This window comes from Monodon monoceros, unplaced genomic scaffold (assembly GCF_005190385.1).
Source record: "Monodon monoceros isolate NGI ecotype Baffin Bay Population unplaced genomic scaffold, NGI_Narwhal_1 Super_Scaffold_22, whole genome shotgun sequence".
NCBI lineage: Eukaryota > Metazoa > Chordata > Mammalia > Artiodactyla > Monodontidae > Monodon > Monodon monoceros.
The window spans coordinates 93,737,880-93,760,045 of record NW_021703779.1 but is presented as its reverse complement, the minus strand read 5'-3'; positions in this window follow the sequence as shown (position 1 = coordinate 93,760,045).

Here is a 22,166-nt window from a genome sequence, read left to right as displayed (position 1 = left end):
AGAACCCTTCCCCCACACACACACACTTTGGAATTGGTGACCAAAACACCCTATTGATTTTCAATATCTCTAAAGTTCATGCCATCCCTCTGTAGTATCCTATATTCCTTTATTTTGTTGACATCTTCCACTCTCTTCCTAATCCTAGCTTTCCATTAAAATAACATGGTGTTTTTGTTCAAAACACAGATTTAGGGGGTCTAAACATAGACTATCAAAGCAGAATCTCTGGGGGAGGGGGGTCCAGCTGGCTTCACAATTCTCACTTTTAGCAAGTGCTACGGACTAAGTTGTGTCCCCTCAACATTCATACAATAATACCCTAACCCATAATGTGACTGTATTTGGAGATAGAGCTTTTAGAAGGAAACTGAGGTTAATAGAAGTCATAAAATCGTAAGAGAGTGATTCTAATCCAATAGTATTGGTGGCTTTTTAAGAAGAGGAAGAAAGAGATAACTCTTTCTGCATGCATGCACTAAGGAAAGGTCATGTGAGCCCACAGCAAGAAGGCACCCATTTACAAGCCAGGAAGACAGTTCTCATCAGAAACCTATCATGTCGATCTTGGGCTACCAGCCTCCAGAATTGTGAAAAAACAAAGTTCTGTTATTTAAACTACCCAGTCTATGGTATTTTGTTATGGCAACCCAAGCAGACTAAGAAAGCAAGGTTCTCAGAGGATTCTCATGCAGCCAGTTAGGACCTGCCTCCTTTCACCCTTTTATCCAGAAAACTCCCATTCATCTTTAAAGATTTAGCTTAGGCGTAGTCTTCTACGGTATGCCCATCCCTGACAACTCAGACAGCTCCTGGACCAATGAAACCTCCTTGGATTAGTGCTGGATTTACCATAGGCCTATGCTCACAATCTTTCTGTATCTGCTTGCTCTGGACTATGCCCTGGACCAGTGTAAGTTCCAGAATAGCTTATAATTAGTCTTAGGAGCAGCAATCTGAGTGGAAGGGACAGCGCCTATCAGGGGACTTGTCTGTGCTGTACTCTGTACAAAGATCGAGAAAAAGTAAACTCTCCTTATTGAAGGGGGCTACCTTTGGCATTACCACTTAAATGTCACTGCTCTTTTCCTGTCTTTGTATCCATCTTGATTCTTCCCTGTCCCTTCTAAAAAAATTCATTCTGTGTCCCATCCCCACAGAGCTTGATCAATTTGAGGGCAGTGATGGTGAGAGTGACTACTCTTGGATTGGTTCTGTCTATAACAACACACAGATGCAAATAGATCAAGCTGTGTTTCTTTCCTTCCTTGGTTTACAATCAAGGATATTCTTTGTTTTTTCTTTTCTTTTTTTTTTTTTTGCGGTACGCAGGCCTCTCACTGTCGTGGCCTCTCCCGTTGCGGAGCACAGGCTCCGGACGCACAGGCTCAGCGGCCATGGCTCACGGGCCCAGCCACTCCGTGGCATGTGGGATCCTCCCGGACCGGGGCACGAACCTGCGTCCCCTGCATCGGCAGGCGGACTCTCCACCACTGCGCCACCAGGGAAGCCCAAGGATATTCTTGATTATGATCTATTACTTCTTCAGTCCTGTGGTCCTTGTGTGAAATAACACTGGCTGTCACACTGGAGGACTGAAAGAGTCTAGGGCAATGTAAACACGAATCAGGTCCAGAAGGATGGAGTAGACATATTTTTTCCCATTAATCCCACTAAGTACTGTTAAAAACCCTGGGCATTGTATATAAAACAAGCATGCAAAATTCTAAAAGGTTGAAAAAAGAATGCAGACTGGTTAGGCACCTCAGGACCTGAAGAGCGTTACACTGGTGAATTCCCTGAGTTTTCTTTGTATCTCATATTTCTCAGACTTGAAGCTGAAGAAGCCAGCAACCCAGAAACACCAATGCATATAGAAAAAAAAAGCCCAACAAAAGCTTGCTCTCTCTAGACAAAGGAACAGGAAAGGAACAGCTTAACAAGATAGAAAACATTCATAAAGTAATTGTTCTACTCCAGTCAAACACCACTGAAAAAACCATGGCTTCATCCCCACTCCCACTAGCAAAGGCCAAGTAGGGAGTACAGATTTTCACCTTGCAAAGCTGTAATGAACATCCCCTACAGAATAGGTCAAATTAGAGAGCTCAGACTTTCATTCCCACCAGGCAGTAATGAGCCCTCCTTCCACTGTGGTATCAGAGAGACCACCTGGAGGACCTGGACTTCCATGCCCACAAGCAGTAGCAAGGTCTCCCTCACATTCTCTACTGGGGTGGTGTCAGAGGAGGCCTAGTGGAGAGTAATGAAACCATGCCTAACATTATGTCAATTGAAGCTGCATGGAGAACAAGAACTCCCAGCCCCACACAGCAAAAATGAGGAGTGCTTCCCTAACTTGGATGTCAACAGAGGCCAAGTGGGAAACTTGGATTTCTATATCCACTAATGAGGTGGCACTCTCTCCTTCCCCCACTGGAATGGTGTCACATAAAGTCAACTTAAACAGAAGGTTTAAGTGAGATCCAGAGACTCAGAACATAATATGAAAATGTCCAGGTTTCAACTGAAAATCGCTCATCATGACAAGAACCAGGAATATGTCAAACTGAGTGAAAAAAGACAACAGATGCCAACACTGAGAAGATAGAGATGTTAGGATTATTTGACAAAGGTTTTAAAGCAGCTGTTATAGAATCACTCCAAAACATAATTATGAACACTCTCGAATCAAACAATTTTATTTTATTAATTTTTATTGGAGTATAGTTGCTTTACAATGTTGTGTGAGCCTCCACTGCACAACAAAGTGAATCAGCCATACGCATACAGATATCCCCTCCCTTTAGGACTTCCCTCTCATTTAGGTTACCACAGTGCGTTAGGTAGAGTTTCCTGTGCTATACAGTATGTTCCCATCAGTTGTCTATTTTATACATGGTATCAATAATGTATATGTGTCAATCCCAGTCTCCGTCTCTATTTCTGCTTTGCAAATAAGATCGTCTATACCATTTATCTAGATTCCACATATATGCGTTATTATACAATATTTGCTTTTCTCTTTCTGACTTACTTCACTCTGTATGACACTCTCTAGGTCCATCCACGTCTCTACAAATGACCCAGTTTCATTCCTTTTTATGGCCGAGTAATATTTCATCGTATATATGTACCACATCTTCTTCATCCATTCCTCTGTTGATGGACATTTAGGTTGCTTCCATGTCCTGGCTATTGTAAATAGTGCTGCTATGAACGTTGGGGTGCATGTGTGTTTTTGAATTATGGTTTTCTCTGGGTATATGCCCAGTAGTGGGATTGCTGGGTCATGTGGTAGCTCTATTTTTAATTTTTTAAGGAACCTCCCGTACTGTTTTCCATAGTGGCTGTATCAATTTACATTTCCACCAACAGTGTATGAGGGTTCCCTTTTCCACACACCCTCTCCAGCATTTATTGTTTGTAGATTTTTTTTTTTTTATTATTTTGCGGTACGTGGGCCTCTCACTGTTGTGGCTTCTTCCGTTGCGGAGCACAGGCTCTGGACGTGCAGGCTCAGCGGCCATGGCTCATGGGCCTAGCCGCTCTGCGGCATGTGGGGTCTTCCCGGACCGGGGCACGAACCCGTGTCCCCTGCATCGGCAGGCGGACTCTCAACCACTGCACCACCAGGGAAGCCCCTGTTTGTAGATTTTTTTTTTTTTTACATCTTTATTGGAGTATAATTGCTTTACAATGGTGTGTTAGTTTCTGCTTTATAACAAAGTGAATCAGTTATACATATACATATATTCCCATATCTCTTCCCTCTTGCATCTCTCCCCTCCTCCCCTCCCTATCCCACCCCTCCAGGCGGTCACAAAGCACTGAGCTGATCTCCCTGTGCTATGCAGCTGCTTCCCACTAGCTATCTACCTTACGTGTGGTAGTGTATATATGTCCATGCCTCTCTCTCGCTTTGTCACAGCTTACCCTTCCCCCTCCCCATATCCTCAAGTCCATTCTCTAGTAGGTCTGTGCCTTTATTCCTGTCTTACCCCTAGGTTCTTCATGACATTTTTTTTCCTTAAATTCCATATATATGTGTTAGCATACGGTATTTGTCTTTCTCTTTCTGACTTACTTCAGTCTGTATGACAGACTCTAGGTCTATCCACCTCATTACAAATAGCTCAATTTCGTTTCTTTTTATGGCTGAGTAATATTCCATTGTATATATGTGCCACATCTTCTTTATCCATTCATCCGATGATGGACAAGTTTGCTTTGGGCAAGGGTGTGTGGGAAAGATGAAAGAACCAACAAAAGAGATTAACCCCCTGCAGGCTGTGTTCATGCCGCCAACCCCAGCCTGTGCGGGAATCTCTCTGCTTTGCCCTCCGCACCCCTGTTGCTGCGCTCTCCTCCGCGGTCCCGAAGCTTCCCCGCTCTGCCACCTGCAGTCTCCACCCGCGAAGGGGCTTCCTAGTGTGTGGAAACCTTTCCTCCTTCACAGCTCCCTCCCACTGGTGCAGGTCCCGTCCCTATCCTTTTGTCTCTGTTTATTCTTTTTTTCTTTTGCCCTACCCAGGTACGTGGGGGGGGGGGTTTCTTGCCTTTTGGGAGGTCTGAGGTCTTCTGCCAGCGTTCAGTAGGTGTTGTGTAGGAGTTGTTCCACGTGTAGATGTATTTCTGGTGTATCTGTGGGGAGGAAGGTGATCTCCGTGTCTTACTCTTCCGCCATCTTCCCGGAAGCCCTCCTGTAGATTTTTTGATGATGGCCATTCTGACCAGTGTGAGGTGATACCTCATTGTAATTTTGTTGAATCAAATAATTTTAAAAAAGGAAAGCCTCAGCCAAGAAACAGAAAATCTCAGCAAATAAATAGAAGATCTAAAGAAGAACCAAATGGATATTTTGGAATCGAAAAATACAGTAACTGAAATAAAAACCTCCATTGGATAGGCTCAACAGCAGAATGTAGTGGATAGAGGAATGATTCAGTGAACTAGGAAATAGCACAGTAAAAATTACCATCTGAACAACAAAGAGAAAAAAGACTGAAAAAAAGAGCCTCAGGGGCATGTGGGACTATAACAAAAGGTCTTATATTTGCTTCAGAGTCCCAGAAGCAAAGGAGAAGGAGATCAAGGCTGGAAAGTTACTTTAAAAAATAATGGCTCAAACCTTCCTAAATGTAGCAAGGAACATAAACTTACTGATTCAAGAAGTGAACTCCAAACAGGACAAACCCAAAGTAATCTATGCCAAGATACATCATAATTAAACTAATGAAGACTATAGAAAGAAAAATCCTTGAAAACAGCCAGAGAAAAAGAGAAGAAATCATACAAAGTGTGTTCTCTGACCACAAAGGAGTCCAACTAGAAATTAATAACATAAAGATAATAGGAAAAGCAACAAATACTTGGAAACTAAACAACATAATTCTAAATAATCCATGGGACAAAAAGAAAGAAAAAATATATAGAAATGAGTAAAAATGAAAAGACAGCATATCAAAATTTGCGGAAAATAGCTAAAGCAGTGCCGAGAGGGAAAGTTATAGCAGTAAATAAAGAGGGAAGGAAGGGAGGGAAGGAGGAAGGAAGGAAGGAAGGAAGGAAAGGAAAGGAAGAAAGAAGACTACAGACCAATATTCCTCATGAGCATAGATGGAAAAATCCTTGAAATGTTAAGAAATAGAACTCAGCAATATATCAATATAAAGGAAATTATACACCATAAACTATGGAATTTATTCAAGGATGAAGGTAGCTACGTAGGTAAATATAAAATCCAATAGTATTGCATTTTTTTTCTTTGAAACTCCTATTTTTTCATTTGAAACTCCTATTTTTTCCTCTGTATGATTTAAAAGGTATCTAATACAATAATTATAAATCTATATTACTGGGCATACAAAGAGCAAAGATATAAGATGTAACAATAACAACATAAAGAAAGCATGGAACTGTAAAGGAGTTTTTTATACTCTTGAAACTAAGTTGTTATTAATTCAAACCTGATTGTTATAAAGTTAAGATGGTGATTGTAATCCCCAAGGTAACCACTAAAGAAACAACTTTAAAATATACATTTAAACAAACAAGAAAGGAATCAAAACAGTACACTAGAAAGAAAATGAATCACAAAAAGGCAGTAAAGGAGGCAATGAGGAACAAAAGGTATGGTATATAAATGGCAGAAGCCTTTCCTTATCAGCAATTACTTCAAACGTGAAGGGATTAAACTCTACAATTAAAAGATTGTCAGAATGGATAACAAAAACCATGATCCAACTATATACTTCCACAAGAGACTCACTTTAGATACAAAGACTATTGAAACAAACAACCTGGATGAATCTCCAGAGAATTATGCTAAGCAAAAAACAAAAAAAGCCAATCCCAAAGGTTACATACTATATGCTTTATTTATATAACGTTCTTGAAATAACAAAATTGTAGAAATGGAGAACAGATTAATGATTGCCAGAGGTTGAGTGGGTGGATATATGAGGGAAGTGAATGAGGTTATAAATGAGCACCATGAGGGATTTTTGCAGTGATGGAACTGTTCTGTATCCTGACTGTATCAATGCCAATATCCTGGTGTTGATATTGTACTATAGTTTTGCAAGATGTTAGCTTTGGGGAAAAAGTGGGAAATCGTTACATGAGACCTCTTAGTAATTTTTCTTACTACTGCATATGAATCTACAATTATCTCAAAATAAAAAAATAAAATTTAAAAACTCAGAATGCATAAAAAGAAAAAAAATTCTGGATGGAAATATACTAGCTCTGGGTGATTGTATTATTGCTGGATTTATTTTTTCCTTTGGGCTTTAAATAACTTTTGAATTTGTCTAATATGAACTGCATTATTTGTGTATTTATTTGGGTTATTTGTGCAGATGTGTGGGGATCATCAAAGTGGTTTTTCCTTCCTCCCTCTTCTTCTAGCCCTTCCCTCAAGACTCCCGGGTTACTTAAGCAGCCTCCCTACTAGACTCTCATTCACCCCACCACAGCACATCCCTGTATCTGCCTTTAGATCTTGCGTTTACGCTAGTCTTTCCTGCACCTGGGTGGGATCAAAGCCTTATCTTAAGGCTAGGATCTGTGAATGGATTTCAGGTTTCAATCTAGGGAAAAGGACAGGGCTAGAATTTGGAAGATTCAGAGAGGGAGCATGAAGCCCTTTGCTACATCCCTGATAAAATAGAGCTAGTGGCAGGGCTTACCTGGTGGCGCAGTGGTTGGGAGTCCGCCTGCCGATGCAGGGGACACGGTGTTCGTGCCCCGGTCCGGGAAGATCCCACATGCCGCGGAGCGGCTGGGCCCGTGAGCCATGGCCGCTGAGCCTGCGCGTCCGGAGCCTGCGTTCCACAACGGGAGAGGCCACAACAGTGAGAGACCCACATACCGCAAAAAAAAAAAAAAAAAAAAAAAAAATATATATATATATATATATATAGCTAGTGGGAAGCAGCCGCATAGCACAGGGAGATCAGCTAGGTGGTTTGTGACCACCTAGAGGGGCGGGATAAGGAAGGGGGTGGGATAAGGGGTGGGATAAGGAGGGAAGGAGGGTGGGAGACCCAAAAGGGAAGAGATATGGGAACATATGTATATGTATAACTGATTCACTTTGTTATAAAGCAGAAACTAGAAACTAACACACCACTGTAAAGCAATTATACTCCAATAAAGATGTTAAAAAAAATACACTGTACATAACCTAGGGAATGAGAGAAAGGCCCCCGGGGTATGGTTGCGCTTGTTTTTCTCTGTTCTTTTTTTTTTTTACACTCACCCACACAGCTTTACAAATGAATCCAGAAATAGGCACCTGGCTCCCTTTTAGCTTCTACAAATGCTGATTCTTGTCTTCTGAGGAAGTAGTGCCTACCTCCTTCCTAAACAATAAATCAAAGCCCTGAAATTCATTTGAAAGACACCAGGTTTTGCCCTTGGTTAATTTCTTATTTCACCTTGTTGTTACTTAAGGCTGAAAGCATGTGGTGTGTTTCAGTTTTAAATGAGCGCGGCTGGGTTGGATTCTTGGATTCTTTCTTGTTGCTTTTGTTTTTTTGGAGGGAGGAGGGGAAGATTCCAGTTAAATTTTTTCCAGCATTTTATTATGAAACTTTCAAGGACGCAGAAAAGCTGAAAGAATTTTTCAGTGAACGCTTGTATACCCATCATATAGATTCTACAATTTACATTTTGTCGAACTTGCTTTATAACATACTTTCCCATCTAGCCACCCTATTTATACATTCATTGATCTGTTGCATTTATCGTTTTGAAGCCAAAGTAAGTTAAAGACTTTGGTACGCTTCTCCCTAAACACTTCAGTATGCATGTCATTAACTAGAGTTCAGTAATTTTCTAAGGTTCTTTTTTTCTCTTAATGTAAAATTTACATACAACAAAAAGTATGAATCTTGTGGTACATTGGCTGCGTTTTGACATATACATACAAGTGTATAATCCAAACTTCTGTCCAGATACAGAAAAGGAGCATCAGAAATCTCCCTTATGCCCCTTCCCAGTCATTCCCTGCCCTCAGTGCCCTTCAGAGGTAACCAGCGTTCTGATATTTTTGAGCCATCACTTAGATCTACCTCTCCTAGACTGTCATATAATGGAATCACCAAGTATGTACTCTTTATAGAAGGCTTCTTTCACGCCGTATAATGCATTTGAGAGTCATTATTGTTATGTATCAGTAGTTAATTCCTTTTTATTGCTGAGTAGTATTTCATTGAGTACAACACAGTGTATCCATTCTTCTATTGATGGACACCCACCCTATTTCTAGTTTTTTGTTATTATGTATAAAGCTGCTATCATTGCTTTTGTGTGTGTTAATAAATGTTTCTCATTTGAGGAAGTACCCTAGGATATTTCAGTTGCAGGAATGGGTGTGGGGAAAGTGATGGTCTCTCACATGGTGGCCTGGTGAACTGGACCTTAGCTTAGTGGTCAGTCCCCTGAGATGGCACTGGACCCTAGCATTCCCTCAACCCAGAAAAAAGGGATATCCATGTCCCTGGGATGCACTTCCTTTCAACTCATAAATTCCTCTGTTTGAGCAGGCCTGACTGTATTAAAAATCACTTTCAATGTGTGATTTAACCCTCACAAACTCAAATCAGTTTTTCTCAATGTCCACAGGCTCCGCCCTAACACTGGCTTCCACTGTGTTTGATGTAGACAACTGTGACAGGCTCCTATTGGGTGTTTCATTTCTGTTCTGGTCATCTACTATCACGAAGTCACCTGTGTAATAATTCTAATTAAAACCATTTTTCAATTCACATAAAGTAAAATTGACTTGGGAAGCATACAGTTCTATGAGCTATAACACACTGTAGAAAAAAGTTTGTCCTTTAATGGAAAACTATGCATTATCTATAGCACACTCTTCCAGGCTCTCTGATTCAGGCCTGTTCATTGTCTTTGAGCAATTTTGCAAAGAGGGAAATTATTTTGTAAATTGTAGGTAGCTGATAGATATTCAAACTCTGTCTTATCCAGGAGAGTTTTGATTGGCTTCCCTCCTGCCTGTGGAAAAACCAGTTTTGCCTTTATTTGCAATTCAATTCCTTCATACGAATTTGTGCTTTTTTTCACTTTTCCTTTGAACTGGTTATAACATCTGCCTATGTTCCTTATATTTGTTTGAGAGCCATGATTTTACCTTTTTCTAAAAATTATGTTTCTCCCATTTTTTAGTTGAAATATAATTTACATACCATAAAATTCATCCTTTTAAAGTATACAATGCAGTGGGTTTTTGGTATATTTTAGTATATTTATAAAATGTAGCAATCATCACTAATTCCAGAACATTTAACATACCTTTGAGATTCATCAAAGTTGTTGCATGTATCAATAGTTCATTCCTTTCTATTGCTGAGCAATATTCCACTGTATAGATGTACCCCAGTTCATTTACCCATCACTTATTGAAGGACATTTGTGTTGTTTCCAGTTTTTGGAGATTATGAATAGAGCTGCTATAAACATTCATGCATAGGTTTTTTCATGTGTTGTTATTTAATATTTTATTTCCATTTTATTTTTAACATCCCCAATTATTTGTTATTATTGTTGTTGGATTTTATAATCAATGGCTATTTAGACTTGTACATAGATTAATTTCTTTGTTCACTGTGGCACATTATACTCTTCAAAGGTAGAGACAACAGTACCTCCTATCCTACATGCTCTTTTGCAGTGTGGCCTTGCCACTCCCCCATTAATAGGTAGAGTCAAATATTTCTCCCCTTGAATCTGGGATTAGCCTTAGTGACTTGTAGTAATCAATAGAATGTGGATGAGGTAACACTGTATGACTTCTGAGGCTAGGTCAGAGAAGGCCACACAGCTTCCACCTGGATCTCTTGGAACACTCCCTCTCTGGACCCTCCCATGGAGAGGCCATTGTACGTGCTGTAGTTAACTATAATCTCCACTAAGCAGTCTTTGAGTTATCCCAGTTCACATGCTAGGCATGTGGGTGAAGAAGCCCCTAGATGCTTCCAGTCCTCAGCCCTCCGAGTCATCGCTAGCCATTCAAGACTTTCCAACTGAGGTCCCAGACATCATAAAGCAGAAACAAACCACTCTTGGTGCATACACAGATTTTTGTGTGAACAGAAGTTCTCATGTCTCTAGGATAAATACCTAAGAGTGGGATTACTCAGTCCTATGGTAAGTGAATGTTTAAGTTTATAAGAAACTATCAAACTATTTTCTAGAGTGGCTGTACAGTTTTGCATTCCCACTAGTAATATACAAGAGCTCCAGTTGCTTGCAATCTTCACCAGCACTTGGGGTTGTCATCATTTTTAATTTTAGCCTTTCTAATAAGAGTGCAATGATATCCCATTGTGGCTTTAATTTGCATTTTTCTAATGGAAAATGATGCGGAACATCTTTTCATGTGCTTATTTGCATATCCTTTAGTAAATGTCTGTTCAAGATTTTTGCCATTTTTAATTGGTTGTTTCAGACTGACATTTAAAAAAATTAAATCTGATAATATCCCACATCTCCCCTTCCCTTCAACACGGCACTTATGTCTCATTTTATTTTCCATTCAGTTTTTCTTTCTGATGTGCATTCACTGGGTCTTGAAAAATGCATGCACCTCTGGAAACTAAATCCCTATGAAGTGATACATCATAGTCATCACCTTAAAAAGTCCCCTCGTGTCCCTTCCAGTTATTCCTTGTCCCCAATTCCCCTCAAAGTAATCAGTGTTCTGATTTTTTTTGCCTGATATAAATGGAATCTTACTGTTTTGTGTAAGACTTTTTAACATATTTTTGAAATTCATCCATCTTGCATGTATCAGTAGTTCCTTCCTTTTTATTGCTAAGTAGTATTTCATTTTGCCAATAGATCACAGTTAGCTAATCCATTCTTATCTTGATGAACACCTGGTCTGTTTCCACTTTGGGCTATTATGAATAAAGCTTCTGTGAACAATCATATGAAAGTTTTTTTCTCTGGATATACGTTTTTATTTATCTTGAATAAATACCTAATAGTTGAACCGCTGGATCATAAGATATGTATATAGAAGTTTATAAGAAACTGCCATATCTTTTTTCAAATGTGAAGAAAGACTTCCTTCGTCCAAGATGCCTTAGGCATCTCTGGCTCATGGGTTTCCCAGGAATAGAAGTGCCCTTTGTTGTGGAAATTGTGGAGGTGGAATGATTCCCACCCCCTTCCTGGATCAGAATTGATTCAAGAATATAAGTGCCTCTCCTAGCAGCTCTGCTCTCACAGCTGTCAGCCTTGGTCAGGGGGAGGCAGGGAAGTTTAATTATAATGCTTCTGACAGTGTCTGAGCACAGAGCCCAGTGCCTGCTGCACCAACAGCTGAGCTCAGCCTGAAGCTGCTGTGCTGAAAACTCACCTCTCAGCATCTGGCTGTTCTTCAGTACGCCTGCTTAATGGTCCAAGAATTTCACGTTTCCACATGCTCATTGCTGGTCAGGTGCAGGTTGCAGGCACATTCCAGCTCCAGAGGCTTGCATCACTTTCCTCACGTTACCACTAGGTTAGCTGCAGCTCATGATACAGTCCAGCAGAGCCCAAACCGCCAGAGAATGGAATCTTTAACACAATCCATGTTCTCAAAGTTTATCAATTTGCACATACATCTACTGACAGGCTCTGCTCATGTCCCTCTGGGATCCATTTTTATGACATCTGACTTCTTTCTCTCATGGCTGATAGGAAGAGCAGGGGCACCAAGATGCTTTGGGAGGGAAGGCACTCTTGTTTTTCCCCTTTAAAGAGCAAAATGCTCTTTACTTCCTCCCATAGCACTCTTTTATGACACTGAACACATTCTTCCCTGTATCTCCACTGTTTGAGGTCATTTGTTTACTTAATACCCCACCTTGTTCCGGAAAGGATTTGAAGTGATTTGTAAGAATAAATCGAATACAAATAGATATTGTAAATTAAAAGTGGAATGAAAGGAAAATGAGGATGGGAACATAAAATGGAGTCAGGAATGCTATTTTTGTGCACTTTTTAGCTCCCCTTATCAATGTGAGTGCCATAACGCAAGAACTGTTTTATTCATCTTTGTATTTCTAACAGGGCTGGGTCCATTTTCTTTTTTAAAAAATAGTTTTATTGAGATATTCACATACCATAAAATTCACCCATTTAATTGTAAAATTCAGTGTTTTTTAGTATATTCACAGAATTGTGCAGTCATCATCATAATCCATTTTGGAACATTTTCATCACCCCATAAAGAAACCCCATACCCATTAGCAGTAAATCCTATTTCCCCCTGCTCCCACCCCTGGCAACCATTAATCTGTTTTCTGTCTCTTTGGATTTGCCTATTCTGGATATTTCATGTAAATGGACACATACAATATATGGCCTTTTGTGTCTGCCTTTCTTCACTTATATTTTCATAGTTCATCCAAGTTGTTACATGTATCAGTATTTGTCTTTTTTTATGGCTGCATAATATTACATTACATGGATGTAACACATTTTGTTTAGCCATTCATCTGTTGATGGGCATTTATGTTATTTCCACATTTTAGCTATTATGAATAATGCTGCTGTGAACATTTGTGTACAACTTTTTCTGTGTATGTATGTTTTCATTTCTCTTGGGTATATACCTAAGAGTTGAATTGGATCACATTGAGTTGAGTTGGATCATATGGTAACTCTACTTTTAGTCACTTGAGGAACTGCCAGACTTTTCCACATTGGCTACACCATTTTACATTCCCATCAGCACTGCATAATGGTTCCAATTTCTCAACATTCTTTTCTTTAAATTTTTATTGAAGTACAGTTGATTTACAATGTGTTAGTTTCAGGTGTCCAATATTTTTTATTATCTGCCTTTATGATTCTTCCATCCTAGTGGCTCCTTTGGTTATGATTTTCATTTCCCTATAACTAATGATGTTAAGCATCTTTTCATGTAATTATTGGCCTTTTGTGTATCTTATTTGAAGCTATGTCTCTAATATCCTTTGCTAATTTTTTATTGGGTTATTTATTTTTGAGTTGCAAGAGTTCTTTATGTATCCTACATGCAAATTCCTTGTCAGCTATATGATTTGCCAAATATTTTCTCCTATTCTGTGGGTTGTCTTTTCACTTTCTTGATGGTATCATTTGAAGCACAAATGTTTTTAATTTTTTTTTTGGTCATTTCTGCTTTTGATGTTGTATGTAAGAAGGTTTGACTTAACCCAAGGTCAGGGAGATTTCCCAGCCTTTTCTTGCACAGATATGCACATGTTTATTTACAAGAGCTACCATTTGTTGAGCACTTGCCTTGAGCTTGACATTATGCCATGCACTGTCAAGAGGGTATTGATGTCAGTAACAACAACAATAGTAGCTAACTTTATTGAGTTCTTACATGAATGATCTCATTTAGTCCTCACAATGAATCATTGAGGTAAATATGAATATATCTGTTTTACAGATAGAGAAACTGAAGATCAGAAACATTATCTGCATGAGATGCCTAGAATTTCTGTAGCCATCTTCTGGCCATGAAATGAGGCATTGATGTCAAACTGTGGGGGACATAAGGGAAAAATGGAAAGAACCAGCTATTGATGAGATAATGAATTAAAAGCCAAATAACAACATCAACCACAACATTAATAGCTGACATTTATTGAACACGACAAGAGTTATCTCATTTAACAGTCACAATAGTTCTTTGAGGAAAAATACATGGTGAGGACCCCACTACGAGGTTCAGAAATGTTAAATACTGTAGCAAACCTTGTTGGTACCTTCTACTTCTTCCTCACTAATAGAACTCCAATTTTTTCACCTTCCTCTGTGTAGCCATAATGGGGAGGGGGGCTGAACTCTTTCTTATGCAGAGGAAGTGAATCATGATTAATTGAAGCCAATCAGTAGTCTCATTCCCCTTGTCAGTACTAAGTTTCTGTATGGAAGTGGGACTAATCCTAGCCAATATGACCTGAAGGAAAGTCTGCTGAGGGGCTTCTAAGAAAGATTTTCATTGAGAATAAAAAGAGCAGGATCTTCCACTTCCACTTTGTCTTTTTATCATTGCACCCCTCAGCACCTAGCACTGAGCCTGGTGCATAGAAGAAAACTCAGGAAATATTTTGTGGAATGAAATCTCTTGAGTATACTGCTGTAGGTCAGTTTTTTTTCTTCTTTCACTTTGATCCATACAAGAATATATTAATCCAGGAATGATCCCTGGGACTGGCTATAGATGAGAAAGTACTTTCTAGAAGTTGTTTCCTGAGACTTAAGTTAGGCCAGTGACCACAGGCACCACTCATGCTCTTCTAAACTTGTGGAAAAACTACATTAAGGATTCACATTCCCTTTGTTGATGTAGTGAGAACACAATATTTTGCTCAGTTCAAGCAAAATGTATAGGTAACACCTTTCACTGATCTTACACTTGCCAAACTTTCTCCCAGATGGAGATAGGTTACATCTTATAGTTTAAAATTAATTTTAATTATATAAATAATACATAAATGATTAAGCTTTATTTCCTTAACATCATTGCTTTATACAAATTATTTTTCTTTTTGACGTATATTCTCTACTAATTCTTTCCGAGAGTTTTTGGGGGTGGTAAGTTTTCTGGGTTCTTATATGTCCAAAACACCTTTATTTCTCCCTCTCTCTCATATAATAGTTTGGCTTTGTATTAAATCCAAGGTTCACCATTATTTTCACTCAACAGTTTGAAGATATTCCTCCATTGCTGTCCTGCGTCTGATTTTGCTAATGGAAAGTAAAACTTATTCTTGTTCATTGTAGGTGGTCTTTATTTTCTCTTTGAAAGATTTTAGTATTTTCACGTTATCCTTGATGCTCTAAAATTTCACTGTGGTGTGTCCAGGTTTAGAGGTGGTTTTTTTTTTAATTACTATTCTTTTTTTAAAATAGGTTATCCTCCTTGGCATTTATAAGGCCCTTTCAATCTGAGGATTCATGACTTCAATTCTAGGGAGTTTTTTCTTTGTTTGTTTGTTTTGCCATTTATTCCTCAAATATTGATTCCTTCCATTCTCTCCATTTTTATTCAGTGGAACTCCCTTTAGACAAATGTGGAAATTTCTTGATTTGTTTATATTTCATGCCTCTCACATTTTCTTTACTACTTCCCATCCCCTTATCCTTTATACTATGCTCTGGGTGAATGCCTCAGCCCAATTTTCCAGCTCTATGATTTCATCTCTGTTTCTATCCATCACAAATCTTAGTTCAGTCCGTTTATTAACTTCACCTATGTTATTTATTTTTAAAAATCTCTTATTTTTCATATTTACCTATTATTGTTCTATAATTACTTATTCTTTCATAGATGTAATATCCTTCCTTATCATTCTGAGGTTATTATTTTATATTCATGTTCTGAGGACTCTACTTATCTAATGAAAGTCCTTTCATTTGTTGAGTGTATTGTCTCTATTTCATGGCGTTGCTTTGTTTAAATGTTTGATGATTCTCTTATTATATGCTTCTCTCTGTAGTTGAGATTGTTTTAGACTGTCTGCTCCTTCTGTTTATGCAACTTGTTTCAGAGAATAGAGGGAAAATATGTATCTGCTGTTTTCAATCAATCAGAGTGGGTGAGGTGGAGAACATGCCATAATAAGGGTACCTTGATGAATCTGTGTACCTCTCTATTTCTCATTAATACTCCCATTTATTTTGCCATTGCCCATCACCCATGTTACTAGACTATCTCACTGTCTTAAGCTCCCTTATTCATTGCTTTCACTTGAAGACAAATCCCTCTGTTACTGCTTGCTGGTCCATGCAGTGGGAAAAAGGATAGAGAGGAGTTGACTTTTCTGGCTTTTCTTCCCGCTATACTGAGTAGTTGCCCCAAAGACCACTCCTTTGTCATAGTTTTTACCTTTTGGCATGGAGAACTCCTGGGGTACTTTTATTACCTATAAGAATACTCTCCAATGCTCTCCCATGCATGTCCTGAGCTGTGGTTTCCTTCTTTAATCAAAACAGATCTACTTCTCATCTTCTAAGGAGTCCTCTCAGTTTTTGGGCCACCAAAAGTGATTTCAAGCATGACTATGTATTGAATCATTTTTCTGTTGTGTCAGCTAGGATACAGCAAGTGAAGAAACTGTAAATAGCAGTGGCTCAAGGAGGATATGAGCTTATTTCTCTATCCCCATTTTATAAATAGACTCCACTAACTTGCTCAGTGTCATGTAACTAATAAGCTGTGGAACTGGGATTTGAAATCAGATCTGACTCCAAAGTCTACCTTATTAGTTTCTTTCCACTATGCCAGTGGTTCTCAACCTTGGCTGTACATTAGAATCACCAGGGTAGCTTTAAAAAATACTAATGCTTCAAAACCATACCAGATCAATTAAATCACAGTCAAGAGTATTTTTTAAAAGCTTCCCATTTGATTCAATTATAAAGCCAGAGTTGAGTACTACTGCACTTTCTAACTTGTTCCCTTTTTGCCTATATATGCTATATGCTCCTCTGCCAAATACTTTCCTGATTACCTGATTGCTAACACTCTGCTTAAGTTACTTGTCTGAGTAATTTTAAGAATTATTTTGAAGAAATATGGAAAATTACCTTAGTTCATGTTTGACTCCAAATTTTTAAAATCATTAAGAAATATGCCAACACATGCAAAATTGTACACATTCTGAAAATCAATCTATGTAATCAATTGTATTAACAGACTACAGAAGAAAATCACACAATCAAATCATTGACGTAGAACAATGATTTGATAAAATTCAACACCCATTCATGATTTAAAAAAAAAAAACACCTCGGAAAACTCTAGGAATACAGGAACTTGCTCAACTTGATACAGTACCTCTACCAGAAAACAAACAGAAAAACCTCACAGTTAATGTCACACTTAACAATGAAAGGCTAAATGCTTTCCAGCTAAGAACAGGAACAAGTCAAGAATGTCCATTCTCACCACTGCTATTCAATATAGAACAGAAATAGATTTACAAAGATATAGTCAGTTGACTTTTGACAAAGGTGAAAAAGCAATTCAATGGAGGATCTTCTCAACAAATGTTGCTGGAGCAATTATATATCCATAGACAAAAAATATGAACTATAATCTATATTGCACACCTGATACAAAAATCAACTCAATGTGCATCATAGATTTAAATATAAAATATACATCTATAAAACTTTTAGAATATAACATAGGAGAGAACTTCAGGATCTGGGCTTCATGAAGAGACATGACACCAAAAGCACAAACCATAAAAAAATGAATATATTAAAAACTTTTACTCTATGAAAGACCATGTTAAGGGAATGAAAAGACAAGCTATAGACTGAGAGAACGTATTTGCAAGCCCACATATCTGACAAAAGACTCAGATCTAGAATATATAATGAACTCTCAAAACTCAACATTAAAAAAGCAAACAATCCAATTAGAAAATAGGCAAAAGGCACAAAGAGTCTTATCACTGAAGAAGCTCTACAGTTATAGTAAATGAGCACATGAAAAGATGTTCAACACCATTACACATCAGGGAAATGCAAATTTAAACCACAAAGGGATATCATTACACATCTATTAGAATGGTTAAAATACAAATACCAAATGCTGATGAGAATGCAGTGAAACTGGATCTCTCATACATTGCCGGTGGGTATATAAAATATTAAGCCACTCTGGAAAACACTTTGGTGGTTTCTTATAAAATGAAACACACAATTATCACATGACGCAGCAATTACATTTACAGGCATTTAGTTTTCAGAGAAATGAAAACTTATGGCTGCAGAGAAACGTGTGCACCACCACTTACACTTAGCACTCATCTATTCTATTTCACTGTATGTAACATCCCTTGTATGAATAACCACTAATCAAATTAGTATGCTGATGATAGGCATTTGGGTTGTTTTCACTTTTCAGCATTTCAGTAATGCTTTTATGAATATCCTTGTAGCTGTCTCCTTGAACACATGTGGGAGAATTTCCGTGGGATGTATATCTAGAAATGGAATTTCTGGATCATAGGTTGATATACATTTTCAACTATACTAGCTACTACCAAAAACTGCTCTCCAAAATTGTACTAATTTATGTTTCCTCCAACAGCGTATGAAAGTTCCAGGTGCTTTTTGTCTTTGCCTAGACTTGGGATGCCATACTTTAAAAATTTCCACCAATCTAACGCTTGTAAAAGATGCAATTTCTGTTTCAACTTGGATTTCCCTAGTTATGTGTGAGGTTGAGCATATTTTTACCTGTTTATTGGCCATTAGGGTTTCCTCTTTTATGAACAACCTGAGCATATCCTTTGTTCATTTTTTTTCTATTGGAGTTTTGCCTTTTTCTTATTGTTATTATATATATAGGTTATATGTATATAATTAATATTAATTAATTAATCCTATGTCAGTTATATAAGATTCAAATATCTTTTTCTTAGTCTGTTACATATCTTTTCATGTTTTAATGCTATCTTTTGCCTTCAGAAGCTTTAAACTTTCATGTAATCAAGTTTACCAATATTTTCCTATAAGATTTCTGCTTTTTGCATATTGGTTAAGAAAGTCTTTTTGTCACAAGGAATTAAAGAGAATCTCCTACAATTTATTCTAATAATTTTCAATCCTGTTCTTTATATGCAGGTCTTTAAAACATCTGGAGTTTATGTATGGTGTGAACTGGGGATCTAATCTAATTTTTTTCCATACGAAAGTTAATTGTCCCAATATCATCTCCTGAAGAGTCCATGTTTTCTTTACTTTATCCAATTAAACAAATACCCAAACCTACTTTGTGCTAGACATTGTTCTAAGCACTCTGCGTATAGTATTAAAAGCAAACGAAATATTACCATTGGCATTATGAATTGTATTTCATTAAAGCTATTAGAATTTTCCTGCCCTTGTGGAGCTTATATTCTACTTTGGGTAGGTTTATAATAAACATAATAAATAGACATATTATATAATATGCTGGAAGATGATAAGTGTTATAGAAAAAATAGAGCAGGGAAAAGAAAATCGGAGGGCTGGGCTGGGAGGAAGGTTGTGACTTTAAATAGAATAGTCTGGGTTGGTCTTGTTGAGAAGCTGATATGTGGGCAAAGCCGAAAGAAGTGAGGGAGGTGGCATGTGACTATTTGGGGCATAATAAAAGGTAATACTTACCTGATATTTGTGAATTTCACAAAAACTCCTGTTGGAGGTTTTCGTTTTTTGTTTTTTGGGGTTTATTTGCGGTACGCGGGCCTCTCACTGTTGTGGCCTCTCCCGCTGCGGAGCACAGGCTCCGGACGCACAGGCCCAGCGGCCATGGCTCACGGGCCCAGCCGCTCCGCGGCATGTGGGATCCTCCCGGACCGGGGCATGAACCCGTGTCCCCTGCATCGGCAGGCGGACTGTCAACCACTGTGCCACCAGGGAAGCCCTCTTGTTGGAGTTTTTAACTGGAGTTTTTTCATATCTATATAGATTACTCTGGGGAGGACTGATACCCTTACAACGTTGCATCTTGCCATTCATGAACATGGTCTGGCTCTACGTTTATTCACCGCTTCTGTTATGCACTTTATAGTTTTCTGGCCCCCATAAACCGTTTGTATATATTTCCAACCTCACTTCCTGTTCGCTTATCCCACTCTACTCTAGATGCTACTCACTGTGTTTCTGATAGGTAATGTAAACTAATGATTGTGTGTGTTTGTGTGTGTGTGTATGATGGATGATGGTCTTGTTTCCTGACCCTGATCCTAAACCTGAGTTTGATTAACCCAGACCACAGCCCTTCTCCTTCATGATTTTTGCAAGATACATATTCTTGTCCTGTCTCCTCAGTGAATCTTCAAGTCCTTCAGGGGCAGTGACTGATGTTATCTACTCTGCATCTCTCCTGTGGTACTGAGCACATTGTAATTACTCAAAAGATCTTACTGGTACATTTCCCACAATGGGGTTGCTGCACTTATTCTTCAATCCCTTCACGCCATTGAACCCTCAATCGTCACTCTCCCTTGATCTTCAAAGTTGACTTCCATACAGAAAGATGTACGTTCCCCTGGACTTGTGCCTGAGCCTTTCACTTCTGCCAGTGATCCTTCTCCTCTGAGGAAGTGAGAGAAAAAGTTTTGGTTAGTAGCTGAGAATTCTTTGAGAAGAATTACGTTGGTGAGATAACCTAGTCCAGTTTTTGAAAAAGGTTTTCCCACAGAACATGTCTATGAGATGTTCTGGGGAAAAAAAAGATCCTGAGTTAAAAAAAAAAAAAAAAGCAGGAAGCCCTTTATACTAAATTGCCTTCTCGGAGACTGGTACCATGTTTTAAGTATATTAAAGACCCTGAAAAGTTTATGATAAAGAAAACAAATTTTGTTTAGCCCATCACTTTTCAAACATATTTGACCATATAATTTTTTTCTCTTTTTAAAGAATACCTATTAACACCCACATACCTCACACTGGGAAACATTGATCTTGTTCACCTTCTGCTCTCTGGTATATATAAGGCAAACAAAGCCATCTATCCTAGACTGTCTTCTAAAGACATTTTGCTTCCACAGTAGTGTTAAAAAGCCTAGATCATGAGGAAATTTTCTCTAAGATCTATTCCAAATCCTTCATGTTTAAGTTTTATCATCCCATCCATTCTTATATCTTCACCAGAAATAAAATGATTTTGAGTTCTGATGCAAAATCAATTGCTGTGTATTTACAGAAAGCTTACTATGTGAAAGAAAAAAAATTTAAGACATTGACTTTGCTGGACAAAAATGTTGCAGCCATTGGTTGGAATTTCCATATTTCTCTGCTTCTATTTCTTGATATTTTTCTGCCCTTGACTTGAATAACCCTGAGTTTTCAAGAGGTGGCCACAATGTAAGGCAGAAACAAATGGAAGAAAACAGGGCAGACACATGTTGTCCCCTGAGGTACTTATTTAGAAAAGAGGAGAGCAGCAGAAAAGTGTAGGGAGGACTTGACTGGGCAGGTTGCACACTTGACGCTGAACACCCCACTAACATAGATAGCTCAGGCTTTGCTGAGCTATCACCTTCCAGAGAAGAAAAATCATATATTTAATCCCATTTTAAGGCAGCTTACAGTAAAATACGTGCATAGCAAGAGCTTAACTATAAATCATCTAGCATTATCTCTAAAAAGTAGGGTTAATTATATTAGGAATCAGACATAAGATAATTCCTGAGCATGCTATTAGCTCTGAGCTTCCTGGAAGCCAAGCAAAAATTGAACCATGACTAGTTCAATACTGCTACATATTAATGCATGTAGCCTCCGTTGTGAATACGGTAGCCCACCCTTGCCTTACTCTTCTTTTGTCTTATAATTTGGCCTGATTTCTTGAATTCAATATGCGTGCTTCCTTGCCCTTTATAACATATTTGATATAAAGAAGCCAGTTAGTAACAAATAGGCAGTTTGAGGAAAGAGCTATTAATATTTATCTTGTAGCCATCAGACTCACTTCACACAGAAAAGTCTCTGGGTTAGATACGAAGTCTCAAATTCTCAAAGATGAACGCTGCAGATCCCATTAACAAAATTATTACACCAAGCTAAAAGTTCTTTGGGATCCGTCTTCAACTTCATCCTCCATGAAATTCCGGAATGACTTTCCCTTGTCTTGTCCCTTTCCTACTGCT